Source organism: Ictidomys tridecemlineatus, unplaced genomic scaffold (genome assembly GCF_052094955.1).
Source record: "Ictidomys tridecemlineatus isolate mIctTri1 unplaced genomic scaffold, mIctTri1.hap1 Scaffold_66, whole genome shotgun sequence".
NCBI classification, from domain to species: domain Eukaryota; kingdom Metazoa; phylum Chordata; class Mammalia; order Rodentia; family Sciuridae; genus Ictidomys; species Ictidomys tridecemlineatus.
The window spans coordinates 162,834-183,694 of NW_027524621.1; the positions used below are offsets into that span (position 1 = coordinate 162,834).

A 20,861-nucleotide genomic window follows, 5' to 3' on the forward strand; every position below is an offset into this window, starting at 1 on the left:
AACCCTCGGCCTTGGGTTGTATAACATCCCCTTAGTGCCTGGAATTCTTCTTGAGTGTCTTTGGACTTGGGCTGATCCTCCTGTTGGGGAGGAGTGGTTTCATTTGTGTTAATACATCTGTCACTAAGGCAGTGAGTTGAGGAAAGTAGGCCCTTCAGTGGCTGCAACAGGGTCAATCCAGCTAATTAGCAAGCCCCGGATTCAGTCAGTCCCACCATGAAAATAAATAAAATTTAAAAGTTCATTAGAATGTTTCTAGAGTCAATGCATAGGCAGACAGGAGACATCTGGTCAAGAATATTCAAAATACTGTAAGAATATTAATATAACCATCTATCAGGACCAGAGGAAAAGATTCCTATTCTTTGAGCAAGATTCTTGGACTGACCTGATTTGAATCCTGCCTTGCGTTTCTACCATCTCTAAGTATTGGTATACTAGTATCTCAGTGTTCATGCATTCATCTTTAAAACTGTCTTTGCCCCTCCATTACACCAATTGTTACTTAAAGGTGCTAAAGAGAAAACCAGCAGCCCTGGTTTACACGTTTGTTTCCACTTCTATTTTCCTCAGAATCCTTGGATAAACTGCTATTTTATCGAGTTTTAAAATGAAAATTTTCTATTCTCAGTTTAACCTAGCAAATGCTGAAAATAGGGAAATATGACATAATTTTTTGAGATTCTCATGAGGAAAAAGGAGAAAACTTTTTTAAGAATTCAGGGGGAACTACATGATCCTCTGATATATCCTTTTAAACTTGGAGGCATTAATTACTAATTTGGTGATTTGGGGAAGGCAACTCTGAGTTGGATGAATCTGTAGTATTTTTAACACCACCTAAAAATGCTCCTTCTAAAGAATAACCTTGATGAGAAGCAAATCTGCCCTGTAGTCTTTAGTAAGATGTTTTCTAAGCTGTGTTATTTCATTTGAAAGTCAGCCAAAATTGGTTTTAAAAAAATGTGTAGGAGAAGAAAGCTGAATATTTGCATTTTTCAATAGCGGCATTAGTCTATTTAAAATAAAGATTGATTAAAGAGAGCAGTAACAGATTCAAAGAGAAAGCATGAACTATGAAAATGAGGGGATTTTTAGAGCAGAAAGAAAAATGAAATAATTACATACTAGAATGTTTTCTAAAGTAATACAGAAGTCTTTCTCAGAACATACTTGCTTGCCGTTATCACAAAGGGTAAGAGAGTTGGGTTCCACCCATTCATTCCACAAGATAGCTGTGTGACTTTGAATATGTTTCTGAGTCTCTCTGAGTCTCAGACCTCTACAGAAGGAAAAAAAATTGCCTGACCATCAGGGAGGGAACCACAGAATTCTCAAGAGACTTTCCAAGTTACAACTGTGTTTTTAATATGTCTGGTAAAGCAGAAGATTGAAGAGTCACTTCTTAAAATCCAGAGGCTTAGCATGTATCAGAGCAGTACCTTCATGCTTGTAGTATGTTGCAGAAAAGGCTGGAAATTTAAAGTAAACATAGTTGAGGACTCCTTGATTGAACTATTGAATGCTTTCTGGTCCCAGACAAGGCATGAGGTAACTGGAGTAATGGAACCACAGTTCCTACCAGGAAATGTGAAATGATGAAAACTAATTTGCTGAGAGAATAACCACACCCCTGACACTTTAGTATTTCTCCCAGAGTTGTTCTTTCCCAAACTATAGCTTCAAAATGTGTACCTCTGAAGTGGTAAGAGCTCAAGATGATAGCTACTCCCAAGCAAGTTCGTGTTTGTACTGGTTAGCATCAGAAACCCAATAGAGGAATGGGTCCTTCTACTGCTCACTGGTTAGGCTCATCTGGGCAGAACAAAGTGAAGGGGCAGCTTTGGGATCTTAAGAGCCATTTTGGATGATAGAAGATGGATATCTTATTACCTTAGCGATTGTTTTTCAACTTGAGTTCAAGAAGAAGGTCTAAAGGCCTTGTGTCATTTTTAAGGAGTGAATGGTGATTGCTTAATTTTTTTAAACATATAAGTATTTATAAAGTGGAATTATTTAAGCACCAGGGGTATGCATTTAATGGACATTTGCAGCAGCAAGTGCGGATTAGGCCAGTTTATGATCCATAATAAATGATCTGTCTGTTCTTTAACTGAAGACCTCGAGCTGCCATCATGTGTTCTAAACATTACGTGGTCTTAAATTGCTCTAATTCTTAGCCATAATTTAATTTGTACCTATAACAGACCCTTGGCAAAAGACATGAAACCTAATACTGAAGATAAAATAAAAACAGTATTGGCATTTTAATTTTTATCATTATCCAGAAGTAGTTCTCAGATCCTGAAGCTGCAGAGTTCTTAGACACATCCAGGTGTCTCTGTGACAGTGCCCAAGAAAAAATGTACTTGTGATTATGTCTACCTCCATATTATAGAATATGCATCTACTTTAAAATAATTTGGTCTACCTAGTGTTGCCAAAGGCCTACTAGCACCCCCCAAAAAAATTGACCTACAGATATATTATTTAATAGCAAGCCAGATTCAGTCAAAATAATACACTATCTATATAATTTCTCATTAGGAAAGACAGATCTTATTTTAATCAGCTAAAAAATACCTAAAACCATAAAATCTACTTTGATAATGACTTTACACTTGTCTGATTACCCTCACATTTTTCACCCAATCTTAACTTAGCTCCTTATATTTCATCTGACCCAATGACCACCTTTGGTGGTGGACTCTTCCTCCCTGCCCACAGCTCCAGGTGATTCTATGTTGCTCCCCATCCTCCTTGATCCTGGTCTTTGCCTCTGTGTCATAGCCACATTCTACCTCCTCTGCTTCTCCCAGAGAAGAACGCTGCTAGAGAAAGATGCACAGTCATAGAAACCCAGGTCAGGTTCTCCTGGGCCACTGAGCATTTCTAATATACTTTTCTTCCATTCCTTAGAACTTTGGTACAGTGATGATTCTTCATCTTCACCTCTTTTAAGCCCTCAAAATCTCCCCACTGTTTCTTAATTTCTGCAGAAGACAGATAATGGGCATTTATCCAATAAGTACCCTATGTTAATACTAAGCACTTCATATAAATCAATCCTGATCTCAGTCTAACTCTACACATTAATATTGTCCCCATTTTACAGTAAGAAAATTGGGGGCATAGTCAACATGATGAACTGGGGTGACAGCCCAGGTCTTTCTGGTTCCAAAGCCCCATGAAACTCTTGTTCTCTTTCAAACTTACTATCCTTTGAATAACCTTAAAACATTGGATCAACTCATCCCTTTTTAAAAATATTTTTTCCTGTTTTGTTTCTCTCACCTCATTTAGGATGTGGCTCCAACAATAGTCATCTTCTCAAAACTTCATATTCTCCTATTCTTTGGGCATCTTCCTTCCCACCTTCCACTAGTATCAGTTCTCATTTACTTAAAATGCAAGTAAAATGTCTTTTCCCTGACCCAGCTAATTCTTCTTGTTACTGTCCAAATTTCCTTCTTCCTTTCTGGGTCAAAAGTCTCCAGCATGTGCCCCACACCTGCTTCCTCCACTTCCTCTGCCCAGTTCCTCACCAACTCCCTTCCATCTGGCTTCAGCCGTGGCCTTCTTATTCCAACTGCTCCCTCAAATAGGTCTCAACAAATTCAGCCGCCTTGACTCGGCCTTCACTTTGCTAAGCACAGGGGGATTGACAGACTGTCCCTTCCTCAGATCCTCACCGCATTTCTAGTGGCTGCCATAAATCATAAATCAGCCAGTCAGGCTGAGAAAAAATGCAGCTACCCCAGAGGAAAGACAGATTCTGATGTGACCCACTTAACTCCTAAAAGGAGCCCAAGATTCACCCAAGAACTTAAAGGGATTCTGTGTATGCTTCCTTCTCTCAGGTTATTTTGCTATTTCCTCCACCCAGTCCCCAGGACACTCTGGTTTCAATACTCAGTTCTTTGCTTTTTGACAAGTTCAGCCAACTTTCCTTGAACGCATCATGATGTTCACACTTCTGTTTATTGCCATGTCCTCTAGTTTGCATCATAGCCCTGTATTCCCAACTATAAATGCCTATCACATAAACTCCTACTTGTGTAAAACTGTGTGTCATCACCTCCAAACTGGAGTAGGGCCTACACAGTTGCTATCTGCTGTGAGACCAGGCATCTGAATACCTAATTGGAATCTTGGGGTTATCCCTCATGCTTCTCTCCTCCTCCTAGGATTTTTGAAGACGGCTTCTATGGCAGGTTTTTATGGTAGCAAAACAGACAGGAAAACTGTCCGCATGTTTGAAAGTTCTGACATCTTTCCAAAAATGTCCAGCGGTTATTCCTTTACTTTTATGACTGATCCCTCAGAAGTTTTTCATCTTGCAAAACTGAAGTGCTGTACCAACTAACCATCTTTCCAAAGTCTCCCTCCAGCCCCTGGCAACCACAATTCTTTCTTTCTCTATAAATTTGATGACCCTAGCTACCCTATACAATATTTGTCTCTTTGTGACTGGCTCACTCCACTTAGCATAATGTCAGCAAGGTTTATCCATGTTGTAACATGTATCTAAATTTCCTTTTTAAAGCTTGAATAATATGTTTACATCTACCAATTTTTTTGTTTATTCATCTATTGACACTTGGGTTGCTTCAAACTTTTGGCTATTATAATGCTGCTATGAATTTGGTGTGCAAATATCTCTTTAATACCCTGCTTTCCTTTACTTCTGTGTCTATATCCAAAATCCAATTGGCAGACCATGTGACAATTCTATTTTAAATTTTCTGAGGAGCTGCCATAGTATGTTCCAGAAGAGCAGCAGCCACTTCACCTTCCCGCCAGGAGTGCAGGGGGTTCTGGTTTCTACACATTCTTGTAACTTTTCTGGTTTGGGGTAGTAGCCATCCTGATGGGTGTGAGATAGGATCTCATTGTTTTGATTTGCATTCCCCTGGTGTTTAGTGATGCTGGGCATCTTTTCATGTTCTCATGGCCATTTGTGTATCTTTTTTGGAGAAATGCCTATTCAGGTTTTTGGCTTATGTTTTGATAAGGTTTTTTTGTTGAATTGTAGGAATGTTTTATATATCCTGGATACTAACCCCCTTTCAGATATGTGATTGGCAAGTATTTTCACCCATTTACTGGGTTGCAGGTGCTTAAGCTTGAAATAGATGTTTTAATATTATTTAATGATAATGTGCTTGAACTTTAAAATGACCCTCATTAAAAAGGACTTTTCTCCAAAGATTATTTCAAGAATAAAACAAGCCTTAAGTTTTTTTAATATCACTTTTTTTCTCATCTGATATAAATAACATTGGGAGGTAAATCTCAGATAATTTTTATAAAATAAAAATTTATTGTTGTCAAATAAAATGTAGGGGCTGGGCGTGTAGGTCAGTGGTAGAATACTTGCCTAGCATGTAAGATAGCTTGAGTTTCATCTACAGAAGCAACCAAAAAAAAAAAAAAAAGATAAAGTGGAATTACTTTTTACTTGGCATATTCCAATGAAGAAGTAAAAATGTGACTTTGGCCTGGCTATCAAGAGAATGTAGCCTTTAAGCTTATTAAGTTGTTGATCAGATGAAAGGGAATAAACTCGCTAAAGTACTGAAGAGTGAGGACTGATTTTTCTAAGTGTGAAAATGTTACAACCTTGAGAAAATCTTATAAAAGGAGACTGAGTAGTAAACACTGCTGTTCCCAAGTCATTACACCTGTCCCCTGAGTATTAGCACACTGACAGGGGCTGGAGCTCAAGAAACCAGTGTAACAAGAATTTATTGATCCGGGAATTGGCTTTTTGTTTTGTGTAAATATCCTTCTGGTTTCCAGAAAGTGCTTTCAGGGCCCTCTCATCTGTCACATTCATGATAGCATCCCTGACGGTGGGAGTCTAGCATCAGAGCGTGTGGTTAGATAGCTACGTGCTTATATGGAGGCTGCTTTAACTCTAGGTTTTCTGGTGGCCTTAAGGAGAAGAGAAACAACAGATTGTGTAGTCCACATTGTATGGTACAAGGAAGCAAACCAGTTTATCACCAGAGACCAATTTTTTTTCCTGGCACTGAACAATGAGAGGATTGCGTCACCTAAATCTCAATAAACATGACAACAATAGACATAATGGACAACATTTCATGAAAGGTATAGAAACATTCTTCTCTGCCCTCTGTGATAAAATAATGTGGTTTAACTTTTGATCTCTTCAACTAGAACCATTTGTGGTTCAGATGGGCCTTGACCCGATCTCTGATTAACAATACTTCCAAAGCCTGTTTTCTAATACATGTGCAAAAATTTAGACCTGTAAGTATCAAATACCTAACTTAATAGCAATATTCTGCCCCTTAGTTTACCTTTTGTACTGGCTATATTTCAGAGGAAAGGAAGACATGATCTCCTGCATTAGCAAATAGGACGAACTATTCACTGATGATATAACATGTTTTAAACCAGAATCTAAGAATTCTTGTTTCTTGAAGTTACTACTTCAGGTCTGGTCTTTTATTTCTTTTTTAAAAATGATAATTTATGGAGAAAATTAACATTCAAGAACCAATAGATGGAATAGATGGGGACCCCTAAGATGTAGTCTTCCCAAATCAGATCCTGAGAATGGAGTGATAGCAGAATCATTGTCTATTCTAGATTAAAATCTTCACCGGCTGTCAGTCAATCACTGTGTGAAAGATTGAGATTAGAAAGTGGAAGACATCTAAGGGCTCTGTGCGTTGCTGAGCATCAGGAGCATGTGCTGAGCCTCACTGGGTTTGTCTTATCCAAGAACCAAATCCAGATTGAAGGACCAGTTTCTTACCAAGTGCTAGTCACATAGAAATCATGGCTCTGATTTTCAATTGCGATTTCAGGAGCCAGTTGCTTCTTCTCCTATCAGGGAGTATTCCTTGCTCAACAGACTAATTTCTTCTTTAAAAGGGCTGCAACTGTCTGCACAAGATAATTGGTTTTCTGAAATCTAGGTCTCACATAAATGAGTAATGTCACAGTCCAAAAGGAAGGCTCACAGGTCATATTTTTTTTGCATTTTATCCCCCATGATGCCATAACCCAGGAAAGAATTTCTGGTTATTGTCAGGCATTTTCAAGAGAACCAGAGGGAAATAAAATGTCAATGAGATGGGCTCTGCCTTTGTAGTAACCCTGGTGAGATGTTAATGCTGCGACCAGGGCAGAAGCAACAATTGGATTGAGGATGTATTTTGAAGGTGGTGCCAACTGGATTTGCTGACAATTGATGGGGCATGTGCAAGAAAGGGTGGGATCAGGGATGGCTCAGAGAGTTTGGCTTGAGCAACTGCAAGTGCGGTATTGCCATCAGCTGAGATTTGGGTTTTCTCAAGCTATCTACCAATTGCTCTTATTTTTAAATTCTCCTAATAATTAGCTTTAAATACTTGGTTGTCAAAGCAAATCACAAGAGCAGACACTGAACCAATTAGAGTATAGCCTTTGACATCAAGTTTTAAGGGTTGGATCAGTAAAATAACTCTGACTTAATACATATAATACATTTTTAAAGGACAGCAGAATATATATGTGTGTTAGAGAAAGAGACTGGAGATTGAACTCAGAGCCACATGGATGTTAGGCAAGAATTCTACCACTGAGCTAAACCTCCAGCCTCCAAATCAGCATACTTTTGAAGCAGTTTATTGTTGAGAAAAGAATGTATAAAAAGTAGAAATAGCAAATTTTGTAAGTATCAATTTCACCATTAGCAGAATTGTGGTAGATTCTAGATTAAAACCTTTATCAGCTGTGTCGGGGGTAGACATAGGAGCTATCAAAAGCTAGAAGTCAAGAGTAGACATTTAAGGACCCTGAGCAGCATGTTCGTTGGCCAGAGGAGGAGTGTAGGTAGAGAATGTTCAGTGTAGAGTTGAATATGCTTTTTATAAAAGCATTGTTATATCTAATAAAAATTGAATGTGTCAATTAAGGAGGAAAGTGAAAAAAAATTGGGAAAACTCCATTATTGTTTTCCAACTAAGGTGCCCTGATAGGTTATGAAGCACTGTTTTGGTCCTTAAAGAAAAAAACCTTAGATACTCATAAGGTGACTGATTCAAAAAATAATTTGTAGTTACATTCTTAACTCCCAAGTTCTGCCTGGCATTAAGAAGTTTTGGTTCCTGGTGTGTCTGTTCACAGCTGACCTCTGCAGGGCTGGTGTCTGGGAAAAAATTATCAGGCTTCGAGGTCTCTCTGTATATCAGCACCATTCTCATGGCTTTGCCCACATCAAAACTCTCCACAAGTTAAAACTTTGGATTATTGTAAAATGAGAGCCCTAAAAGTCAGCCACTGATGCCTCACTAAAAGGAGATGCTTCCTGGTTATTTTTACTGCATTCAGTGGGGGAAGCATATGTGATAATGGTATGTGGAGTTTCTTAAAAGGCCTAAGAGACTTGTAAATGTCAGCAAGCTTTTGAATGAATGAAATGTGTCCTGGGTACTATGCTCCTTCTGTGCACATATGTTTTCCTTGTGACAAGCTGCAGCAGCAAGGCATCCTGCTGAGTGGTTTCAGCTGATCTCTGCAGACTGCCCAGCCTGATGCTGCACCCCAGGAACAATGGCATGCCTGTACCAGCTGGCTGATTAAAGGGGTCGTGTGCAGCTCTGGAACTGGGCCTGGGATTTGAACACATGAATTCACTAACATGAGCCAGAGGCAAGTCCAGATTATTCCTGGGCAAAAGCTAGACATTCCAGTAGCCGTGGGCACATGTGACTGATGGTAACAGCAAACTCAGAGCTCCTGTTCTGTTCCACATCTCAAGATTGGGTTCACCAAAAGCTTCTGAGCAGACTTCTGGGTTCAAGTTTGGATGTGATTTAGACCAGTTTGGATGTGGTTTTGACCAGCCATGCAGCAGTACTCTGTTCAGCATGGAGCTGGGCTAGACAAGGAAGTCCTCTCCCTCGGTTTAGTATTACAGGAAAGAGTAAGTAAAAAAGTAAAGAGTTAAATAAAAAAGTAAAGTGTTAAGTAAAAAAGTGGCAAATGAAGCTCCCGTAACACTGTGCTTTCAAAATGTATCTGCAGAAGAGTAAGCTGTATTTATCTGTTCTCCAGTTTAGCCTATTGTCAAAAGTGGTGGAGATAATACTACCATTTTATTTGAGTGTATATGATGGCATATTGCAGTTGTATCAGTAAGTGATTTATTTGTGGAGTTTTGTAGATTTATCATCGAAGGGCTAGCAGACTACATGATAAGGCAGTGCCACTGTACTCTTATGGCTTCATTAATTATGATACCTAGACATAATTAGGCTCTAGCTAAGAATAGCAGATAAAATGGAAGATCATTCTGGGAAAGATTCTGAGAAACTGAAAGAGCATTAATAGAGGGCATCTCCTGATTCTCAGACACAGAACAAAGCCTCCTCCACCATCAAGGATGGCACCACGCAACCAGCTTCTACAGCAGTTGCTTAGGAATATGTTCTCTTAGCCTCTTGGTTTTGTGTCCATTTCATATTTTAGGATACCCTGTAGACAGAAGTAATTGGAAATATCCTGCATGATTCAGAAAAAAAAATTTCGAAGTTAATTCATTCATTTTTAATTAATAGTCTATTTTTTAGACCAGTTTTTAAGTTACTAGAAAAATTGACCAGAAAGCACAAAGAGTTCCCATCTCCCTCTTCTCCCCACCCAAGGCCCATGTGCAGCTTCCTTCATCTTGCATCAGTGAGTGCATTTGATATAACTTGATGAGCCACTATCGATACATTAACATTCAAGGCTGTCATTTGCATTAGGATCCACGCTCTGTGTTGGGGAGTCTGTGGATGTTGACAAATGCCTAAGGAGCATCCCTCAGCTCCATTCATTCCCCCTTTTCCCACTTTTACTCTGAACTCCTGGCATCCACTGTTCCTTTATTGTCTGTATGGTTTTGTCATTCCATTTATTTGTAAGTTAACTGTCCAGCTGTTCTGAGCAAGTGTCATTCATTTCTTGATTCATAAAGTGGCCCCCCAGTAGTGTGCCCAGGTAGTGTTCTGTGAATTGCATTGGGATTTATAGCAGAGGATCAAACATCCAAACTCCCACTCTTTGTGAAGCTTCCAATCTTCGTGAAGCTTTCCATCAAGCCTCCAGGCTTGGCTGGGTCCTAAGAAGACAAATGGGCACCATGAGAGCACAGGGTGAGAAGAGGGGGTTGGAGAAAGTAGGTTGAGCATGGAGCCTCCTACCAGTGGTCTCAGGCCAGCCCCATCTTCCTATTTTTCTTTCTGACCGTGTACCTCTGTGGGTTGGATCTGTTGGCATCATCCAGCTGTCAGTTGTGTTTCTCCCTGAAGACCAGCTACACAGTGCCATTTCCCAACTCTTCCCTTCTCTGTTGTCTCTGGGAGATGTGCATGTACTTCTGTCAGACTTCCATTCAGCTTTTACTATTAGCTACTTATAGCCCTGCCTACTGCTAATAAAATGATAGAAAATTTAAGCAGTTAGAAAAATTAGATACCCATCATTTCCACCTAAAGACTAACTAGAGAAGGTTTGCCTGCTTCAGAAGTGGATAACCCATGGTTCTCTGCCTAACCTCCACATCCTCTCTGCTGGGACTGGTGATGTCCATTCTCCTGAGTTGTCCTAAGAAGCCTAAGGCTTTCCCTGCCTCTTTCTCCCCTGCCCCTAGCCCTTTGGAAGTAGTAGAGATTTCAGGGAATACAAATAGGCCAGGGAAGAGATGGAAGACCAAGAGATCCATTTTGTCTGTGTCAGCTCTGCCCCCTTTTCATTTTTGTTTTATACAAAAAAAAATATTGCTTAAAAGTGAACTAAGTAGGCTCTTAGGTAACCCTCCTGAGCAGGCAGGTAGGAGATAGTAATGTACATTTCCCAGCAACATCCCTTGTAGCATTATGCTGGTCACCCAGAAATTGCCCATGTGAGAGTTTTTAAGCCATGGGCATTGATAAAGAGTACCAATGACAGTTTTGCTAATCCCCACCCCCAAAGCCACTGTAACAGAGGTTGCTTGATCAAACTTTTACATTGATTCTACCGTAGGAATTCAGTCTATAAACACTATATTAAATAATATGCTCTCTCCATAGTTTCAGGGTGGGTAATACCACCCACAGCCAACAGATTTGGTCCAATAAGTTTCGACAGCCAGACTCAGCATCAGGCTACACAGGCCCCGCTCATCCTCTTCATTTTCCCCTTAAATGACTGAGGTGATTTACAGGTAGCTTCATCTCTTTTTATTGAAATCCCACTGTCATAGGACACTAAAGCTTAGTACTGCAGGTATCAGGCCATGATCCTAATGAACAGTTCTTTTCTTAGATGGATGTTTGCTTGTCCACATGTAGTTAATAAGGTGCTACCTTTGCTGACTGGCCCTTTCATGCCCCATGTAGGACTGCACACGCAAGAGCGAAAGCTGACGCTGCTGACCAGGCTGCACTGGCCACCCGCCAGTAGTGCGACATCGCGAGAGCTGTAGCCAGGGAGCTGTCACCTGATTTCTACCAACCAGGTAAAACCCTTCTCCTTTGATGGGAAATATTGGAGCACTGCCTTTGGTTATCTTTTATTTCCTTTCTCGCATAAAGCTCCATGTTCATAACTCAGTAATACTACAAGATCAGTGGGAGTGTATATTAAGTAACAAAATATCCCCTCAAGTTTGTCAGCAATGGAGATTTGGGGGGTACTCCCTGTCTGCCTCTGTACTCCCAGCCACATATCCCCCCAGCTTTGAGCCAAGAGCTCTAAACAAGTCAGGAATCTAAAAGTATCTGACTTATGAAAAATTGTGTTAGTTGCACATTCCATCACAAATGTCCCGATTCAGATTACCGATGGACCCCTTGCTTATGAGAGACTGTTTTAGTTAAGAAGCAGTGGAATTACATTTCCCACAATATTTCTTTCCCCTCAAATGCTTTTACACCATACGATAATGGCATCAGCAATAGGAGAAGAACTAGTAAGTACTGTGGGGTTACTTCGTTTGTTTTTTTATGTACCTAAACTGAAGCTCAGAGGTATGTTGTTAGTTGGAAACTACTTGAAGACAGATTAACTGTAATAGATGAAGAGGGAAATGCATGTCATAATGGAAGAAATGGAAAGTGACAACCTCAAAAAAAAGTCACCTTGATCACCTGTCTCTCAAATATCAAAAAATAGCCACCAACAAATACTTGCAGGAAGTTTAAATTTAACTCACTTCCTAGTAGTTTCCCAGTAAGCTGTTTTCATCCCTTTCTGGGATATACTAACAGGATTTTTGTTTTCAAAATAGCTATACCTTTGAATGTATGTGTCTCCGTTGTTCTATATGCAACATCTTTCTAGTGATTATTTACAGAGATAAACAGATTTTTAGGTAAAGAGATCAAAATGTTCTAAATTTCTATTAAAGTTTGTATTTCATGGTAAAGAATTTCCACCCATTGATTTTTATTAAATTGGTCAAGCTGCATATTACCCTATACCTCCCAGCACCCTGAGTGGTGTGGGTGTTTGGTTTGCTTCTGGTTCTGCTGAGGGTAAGACAACATAAGAACCAGGGGCATCTCTGAGTCCCGATGTACATGGTAAGTGAATGTGAACAGAATGGCAAGAGCCATAGAAAATCTAGAAACTTGGCTTTAATAAAGGATGGAGTAATTAAAAAAAAATTGACCTGCTGATGTGGGGGTTATGCTTCTTTTTTGTTTTTGTTTTTAACATTTAGTTTTTAGTTGGACACAATATCTTTATTTTATTTATTTTTATGTGGTTCTGAGGATCAAACCCAGGACCTCGAATGTACTAAGCGAGCACTCTGCCACTGAGCCACAACCCTAGCCCCCTTTTTTGTTTTTTGTATTATTTCTTTTTTTTTAAATTTATTTATTTTTTTATTGTTGGTCGTTCAAAACCTTACACAGTTCTTAATACATCATATTTCACAGTTTGATTCAAGCGGGTTATGAACTCCCAACTTTACCCCGTATACAGATTGCTGTATCACATCAGTTACCCTTCCATTGATTGACATATTGCCTTTCTAGTGTCTGATGTATTCTGCTGTCAGTCCTATTCTCTACTATCCCCCCTCCCCTCCCCTCCCCTTTTCTCTCTCTACCCCTTCTACTGTAAATCATTTCTTCCATTTGTATTATCTTGTCTTACCCCTCCATTACATAGTTCTTGATATATCATATTTCACATTTTGATTCAAGTGGGTTATGCACTCCCATATTGCCCCTTATACAGCTTGCAGAATCACATCAGTTTCACTTCCATTGCTTTACATATTGCCATCCTAGTGTCTGTTGTATTCTGCTGCCTTTCCTATCCTCTACTATCCCCCCTCCCCTCCCCTCCCCTCCCCTCTTCTCTCTCTACCCCCACTACTGTAATTCATTCCTCCCCCTTGTATTATTTTTCCCTTTCCACTCACTTCCTCTTGTATGTAATTTTGTATAAACCTGAGGGTCTCGTTCCATTTCCATGCTATTTCCCTTCTCTCTCCCTTTCCCTCCCACCTCTCAACCCTGTTTAATGATGGTCTTCTTCTTGTGCTCTTCTTCCCTAGTCTGTTCTTAATTACTCTCCTTATATCAAAGAAGACATTTGGCATTTGTTTTTTAGGGCTTGGCTAGCTTCGCTTAGCATAATCTGCTCTAATGCCATCCATTTCCCTCCAAATTCTATGATTTTGTCATTTCTTAATGCAGAGTAATACTCCATTGTGTATAAATGCCACATTTTTTTTATCCATTCGTCTATTGAAGGGCATCTAGGTTGGTTCCACAGTCTTCCTATTGTGAATTGTGCTGCTATGAACATCGATGTAGCAGTGTCCCTGTAGCATGCTCTTTTTAGGTCTTTAGGGAATAGACCCAGAAGGGGGATAGCTGGGTCAAATGGTGGTTCCATTCCCAGCTTTCCAAGAAATCTCCATACTGCTTTCCAAATTGGCTGCACCAATTTGCAGTCCCACCAACAATGTACAAGTGTACCCTTTGCCCCACATCCTCGCCAGCACTTATTGTTGTTTGACTTCGTAATGGCTGCCAATCTTACTGGAGTGAGATGGTATCTTAGGGTGGTTTTGATTTGCATTTCTCTGACTGCTAGAGATGGTGAGCATTTTTTCATGTACTTGTTGATTGATTGTATGTCCTCCTCTGAGAAGTGTCTGTTCAAGTCCTTGGCCCATTTGTTGATGGGATTATTTGTTATCTTATTGTCTAATTTTCTGAGTTCTTTATATACTCTGGATATTAGGGCTCTATCTGAAGTGTGAGGAGTAAAGATTTGTTCCCATGATGTAGGCTCCCTATTTACCTCTCTTATTGTTTCTTTTGCTGAGAAAAAACTTTTTAGTTTGAGTAAGTCCCATTTGTTGATTCTAGATGTTAACTCTTGTGCTATGGGTGTCCTATTGAGGAATTTGGAGCCCGACCCCACAGCATGTAGGTCGTAGCCAACTTTCTCTTCTATCAGATGCCGTGTCTCTGATTTGATATCAAGCTCCTTGATCCATTTTGAGTTAACTTTTGTGCATGGCGAGAGAAAGGGATTCAATTTCATTTTGTTGCATATGGATTTCCAATTTTCCCAGCACCATTTGTTGAAGATGCTATCCTTCCTCCATTGCATGCTTTTAGCCCCTTTATCAAATATAAGAAAGTTGTAGTTTTGTGGATTGGTTTCTGTGTCCTCTATTCTGTACCATTGGTCCACCCGCCTGTTTTGGTACCATGCTGTTTTTGTTACTATTGCTCTGTAGTATAGTTTGAAATCTGGAATCGCTATACCACCTGATTCAATGGACCTGATTCAATGGACTTTAAAAATAAAGTCCATTGACAACTAAAAAATCATTTAAAAAAATGAATTCAAAGGAGTCCAAAATTTAGCTTTATAAACCCATTAATAAAAATTCCTTTAATGGACAAATTATCTTCAACTTGACCTGTTACTAATAATACAGTGTAAGTTAAGAAGTGGGAAGGATTCTCTTTACTCTTTATAAAAGCATGTTTATGGATTGGGTATGAGGAGTCTCCCCAGAAGCCCTTGTGTTAATGCATGAATGTTCAGAAGTAAAGTGGTTGGATTATGAGAACTCTGACTTAATCAGTTCATCCTAGTTTGAATAACTAGGTGGTAACTGTGCGCAGATGGTATGTGGATGGAGCAGGTAGTTCACTGGCGGTGTGCCCTGGAAAGGTGCATCTTCCCTATGGCTCCTTTCTCTTGCCCTTTCTCTGCTTCCTGATTCCTCCATGAACGGAACGGTTTTCTTTCACTGGGCCTCCTCCTTTTGCCCTGATGTGTTGTCTCACCTTGGGCCCAGAGCAATAGAGTTGGCTGTCTATGGACTGAGACCTCTGAAACCATGAGCCCCAAATACTTTCCCTCTAAGTTGTTCATGACAGGAATTTTGGTCACACTGATGCAAAAGCTAAGTCACACACCTACATAATACATAATGTATAATATTCAAGTTTTATAGGAATTTTCCAATAATTAAAGTATATCCTAAAGTGCTGTCTTACAAAATTAATTTTTCTTGAACCAGTGTAATTGAGTTGCCTAAGTCTCTCCCAGCAAACAGCATCTTGTACTGGTCAGCTTTTCCTCAGTCTCCACCTCAGCTGACAGCTATCCCTTTGGTTGGGAATCTGTGGAAGCAACTCCCATTTCTGCTGTTTGTATTCTTTCCACAGTAAATGCAGGCGAGGCCAAGTGTCACTGGGATTAATCCTGAATTTGTAAGCTGCACTGTCACAGTCCCATTTTCAAAATGAAACACATGGGCCTTTTATCATCTCTCTCACCATTCAGCATCTCTTTACTTTTATCTTCCAATTTTAAAAATACATAGCTAATCATGTTTGCCAGAGTATATTATTTTCTCCACATTTTTCTCTGTGTGTAATTAAGTTAAACATGAGCATTTAATGTTCCTTAATCTTGAGATAGATACTAGTAATTTTTTTGCAAATATAACTTTTGCACTTATCCTTTAAGGACATTATAAGAACTTAGTCATTTGTGTAATTGGTTCAGTGTTATGTGGTTTACATTAAAATTCCATCAGCTCCAAGAGTCTGGACTATCTTAATTGTCTTTGCTCCATACATTCCCTTCCAGACCTAGATGGGTAGGTTCAGCAAAGCTATAAAATCAAATGACAGTAAAACACAAATAAAGCCAACTCTGATGGCATTTTAGACAAAGGGGTGACATATTTTAGGATATGTGTCAGACTCTCAGGAAAGTATACTTTACCACAGAAGATAAGGAGGGGTTGTAAAAGTAAGTCTGCAATAGAATCACAAGGGGCTTCTCCCCAGAGGACCAGTATGAAAGACATTTTGGACTTTAAAGAGTAGGGGCAAAGGTTGGGAGTGCAGCTCAGTGGTAGACCTGGTGCTTAGCATGGGTGAGGTCCTGGATTTGATTCCAGGTGTCAAAAATAAATGAACAAATGTAAAAAGCAGGACTGAGTCTGCTGATGGGAAACATAATCACCTCTTGTGCTTCCTTCTTCCCTCAGTATCCAGCACATAGCACCAAGGAAGAATTCAGAAACAAAGATGTCATCTTTTGCACATATTGCATTTGCCCCTCTTCTTCATCCGAGCAATGCCTCTTGCTGGGCCAGGAAATCGTACCACCATCTTTGATGAAGGAGTTGAAAGAAAGTAGCCAATTTTGAAAAGAGGGCACTTGGCTGAGGCTGGTGGTATGTACCTGTAATCCCAGTGATTTGGAAGGTTGAGACAGGAGGATGAAAAATTCAAGACCAGCCTGGGTAACCCTGTCTCAAAATAAAAAGGGTTGGGGATGTGGCTCAGTTGTAGAGCATCACAAAAGACAGTGGGAAGGATGCTTACCAAATTAGGAAAGGAAATATCAATTATTTTTTGTTAATTTTTTTTATTGATTGTTCAAAACATTACAGAGCTCAAGACATATCATCTTTCATACATTCGACTCAATTGGGTTTTGAACTCCCCAAATACATACTACAGACTCACTTCTGTTACATACTCACATTTTTACATAATGGCATATTAGTGACTGTTGTATTCTGCTACCTTTCCTATCCCCTACTATCCCCCCTCCCCTCCCCTCCCCTCCCATCTTCCCTCTCTACCTCCTCTGCTGTTGTTCAAACTCTGTATTTATGATACTGGAATGCATTACAAATCTTATTACACATAGAGAGCACAATTTTTTGTATCTCTGGTTGTATACAAAGTATATTCACACCAATTCATGTCTTCATACATGTACTTTGGATAATGTCCATCACATCCCACCATCATTTTTAAACCCATACCTTCTCTCTTCCCCTCCCTCCCTTCTGCCCTATCTAATAGGGTTCATCTATTCCTCCCACATTTCCCCTCCCTACCCCACTATGAATCAGCCTCCTTATATCAGAGAAAACACTTGGCATTTGGTTTTGTGGGACTGGCTAACTTCATTTAGCATTACCTTCTCCAATGCCATCCATTTACCTGCAAATGCCATGATTTTATTCTCTTTTATTGCTGAGTAATATTCCATCGTGTATATATACCACATTTTTTATCTATTCATCTACTGAAGGGCATTTAGGTTGGTTCCACAGTTTAGCTATTGTGAAATGTGTTGCCATAAACATTGATGTGGCTGTGTCCCTGTAGTATGCTGTTTTTAAGTCCTTTGGGTATAGACAGGATAGCTGGATCAAATGGTGGTTTCATTTCCAATTTTCTAAGGAATCTCCATACTGCTTTCCATATTGGCTGCACCAATTTGCAGTCCCACCAGCAGTGTATGAGTGTGCCTTTTCCCCCACATCCTCACCAACACTTATTGTTGTTTGTCTTCATGATAGCTGCCATTCTGACTGGAGTGAGATGAAATCTTAGTTTTGATTTGCATTTCTCTAATTGCTAGCGATGATGAACATTTTTTCATATATTCATTGATTGATTGTATATCCTCTTCTGAGAAGTGTCTGTTCAGGTCCTTGGCCCATTTATTGACTGGGTTATTTTTTGTTGTTGTTGTTTTGTTGTTGTTGTTGTTGTTGTTGTTGTTGTTGTTTGGTGCTTAGCTTTTTGAGTTCTTTATGTACCCTAGAGATTGGTGCTCTATCTGATGTGTGAGGGGCAAAGATTTTCTCCCCAAATGTAGGCTTTCTATTCACCTCAAAGATTGTCTCTTTAACTGAGAAGAAACTTTTTAGTTTGATTCCATCTCATTTATTGATTCTTGGTTTTAATTTTTGTGCTAAAGGAGTCTTATTAAGGAAGTTGGAGCCTAATCCCACATGATGGAGATTAGGGTCTAGTCACAGGGTCTCTGGTTTTATTCCTAGGTCCTTGATCCACATTGAGTTAAGTTTTATGCATGGTGAGAGACAGGGGTTTAATTTCATTTTGTTGCAAATGGATTTGCAGTTTTCCCAGCACCATTTGTTGAAGATGCTGTCTTTTCTCCAGTGCATGTTTTTGGTACCTTCGTCTAATATAAGATAGTTGTAATTTTGTGGGTTAGTCTCTGTGGCGTCTATTCTGTACCATTGGTCTACCAGTCTGTTTTGGTGCTGGTCAGTGATCTCGCAGTAAGTAAGAGAGGATGGCTTCCTCACCGTAGACTTGAGAGATGGTTTGTCAGCTCCTGCTCATTTACAAAGGTGGCCAACCACATTGTGTGTGACCTTGACTTCATATCATGGTAATGGAAAGCAGCTGGGAGGAGTGGTGGCCAAAGTGTGCACAGGACTAGGTCCTGGGGTGAGGCAGAGACCTAAAGTGCCTAAGAGGAGGATGCTGTCTTGGAGAACTGTCCCAGGTCCCCCAAGTTGCCCCTGTCAGGACCACAGGCATCCTTAAGTGCTGTCAGCCTGTGCCATCTTTTGATGCATTCTGCTTCTTTATAACTTATTCCTGGTAAAAATGCACTTTTTAAAAACTGAACATTTTTTCTATTCCTAGAAAATTGTTACAAACATCATGAAGTATATAAAGTAAATCAAAATCCTGAGGCTAAAAATCCTGAGGCTGCAGCCTCAAAGACAACTGCCTTGTCTTGACTTGGACACCTGCAGAACATCTGTTTGTCACAGCTGTGAGTGGACAACCTGGAAAGGATTTGTACAGCACATCCTAAACTACAGGAGTTGTCCCAACTAGAAAGTTTTTGGTTTGGGGGATTTTTGAATATTTATTTTGTAGTTTTAGGTGGACACAATATCTTTATTTTATTTTTATATGGTGCTGAGGGTGCTTCATTCATGCTAGGTGAGCGATGTCCCCCTGAGCCACAACCTCAGCACCCAACTAGAAAGTTTTAATGATTCTTTGATGACAGATCATTACCAATATGTTATCTGCAGAGTTTGCCTTACAATATTGATACATTATTACATTTTCAAATACAAGAGTCACTTCTTTATATAAGAATGTGCTTTCTGTGTTTTAAGTGTACAGTGCTAATTTGGATAAATAGGTTAATTATGGTGTTCCTCTACCAACATGAATTTCACCTCTATGTTCTGCAGGTACAGAAGAATAATACAATTAGGGAAGTCAGAGTTGATTGATTGTTATGGCTATCAAAATAGGACAATTAACAGAATATATTGTCATAAAAGTACCCTTTCAGTAATAAACAGTATCTTTTCCTGGAAAATGAAATGTGTTCATTTTCAAGTCAAAGCCTTGAAAACAGATTTAAAGGGGAAAAAGTTAATCTCCTTTAGCAAAAAAAAAAAAAAATAGAGAAACCTGATATACAAGACTTTACATCTTATTTTTCTTTTTTTCTTTTTTCCCAGGCCCCGATTACATCAAACAGAGATTGCAGGAAGGTGTAGATGCTAAAGAAAACCCAGAAGAAAAGGTACCAGAAAAGCCACCTACCCCAAAGGAATCTCCTCATTTTTATCGGAAAGGCACGACACCCCCGAGGTCTCCTGAGGCAAGTCCCAAACAGAGCCACTCTCCCCAACCTCCCTCCCCAAAGTCCATGAAGAAGCAAAACCCCAGCTCCAGGGCCAGACTCAATCAAGATAAAAGGAGTATGGCTGATGAGCAGGCGACAACTGTCATTAATAACCCCTTGATGTCAAAGGCTCCCTCAAAGGAGGTCGGAGCCATGGTGTCCCAGTCCAAGTACTCTGGCCGCCACCACATCCCCAACCCCAGTAATGGGGAGCTGCATTCTCAGTATCACGGCTACTATGTGAAACTGAACGCCCCCCAGCACCCTCCAGAACACATGAAGGATGATGATGAAGCGCACCGTCTTCCTCAGCACTGGTGCACAATCCATCACCTAACAAGTGGAGTCCCCCCAAACCTGTGACAAAACCAGTTGCCAAAGAAAGCAAAGGTGAGCCAAAAGCTAAGAAGTCTGAACTTGCTATACCAAAGAATCCAGCAAGCAATGATTCGTGCCCTTTGGAAAAAGAAGCCAATTCAGTAAGTCTCACCACAAGTGTTTTCTTTTCCTTCCTCCCCTTTGGTTCTTTCTGGGAGCCACAGAGGGTGGTGCGCATCTCCATAACTGCCTGGGCTCACAGAGGTCCTAGGGTCACGGGGTTATTTAGAGTTTAACACCTTGGTAGCTTGAGCTAGCCAGAGCTCTCCAGGCAGGTGTTCCGGGGGCACATTCCATTGCTACCTTAGACATTAACTCAGGCAGGCGAGACCTGACCAACCTAGGACCACCTCACATTCTAGCAAGCCTCTGTCCGCTCTTCTTGGTGATCTTCATGGTGGCTTCTGCTCTGACTGCTAGAAAGGAAACATGCCTTTCCCTCCCAGAGCTCTAGGAGGGAGTTCTGAACCCTCCCTTGACCCTCCCACTGTGGTCAGCCTCTTTACACA

At 40.1% G+C, this 20,861-nt stretch overlaps 1 pseudogene; it reads left to right on the plus strand.

Moving 5' to 3' along the window:
• Positions 1-20,588, plus strand: part of LOC144374357 (junctophilin-1-like) — a 35,454-nt pseudogene extending 14,866 nt beyond the window's left edge.
• Positions 20,589-20,861: the final 273 nt, after the last annotated feature.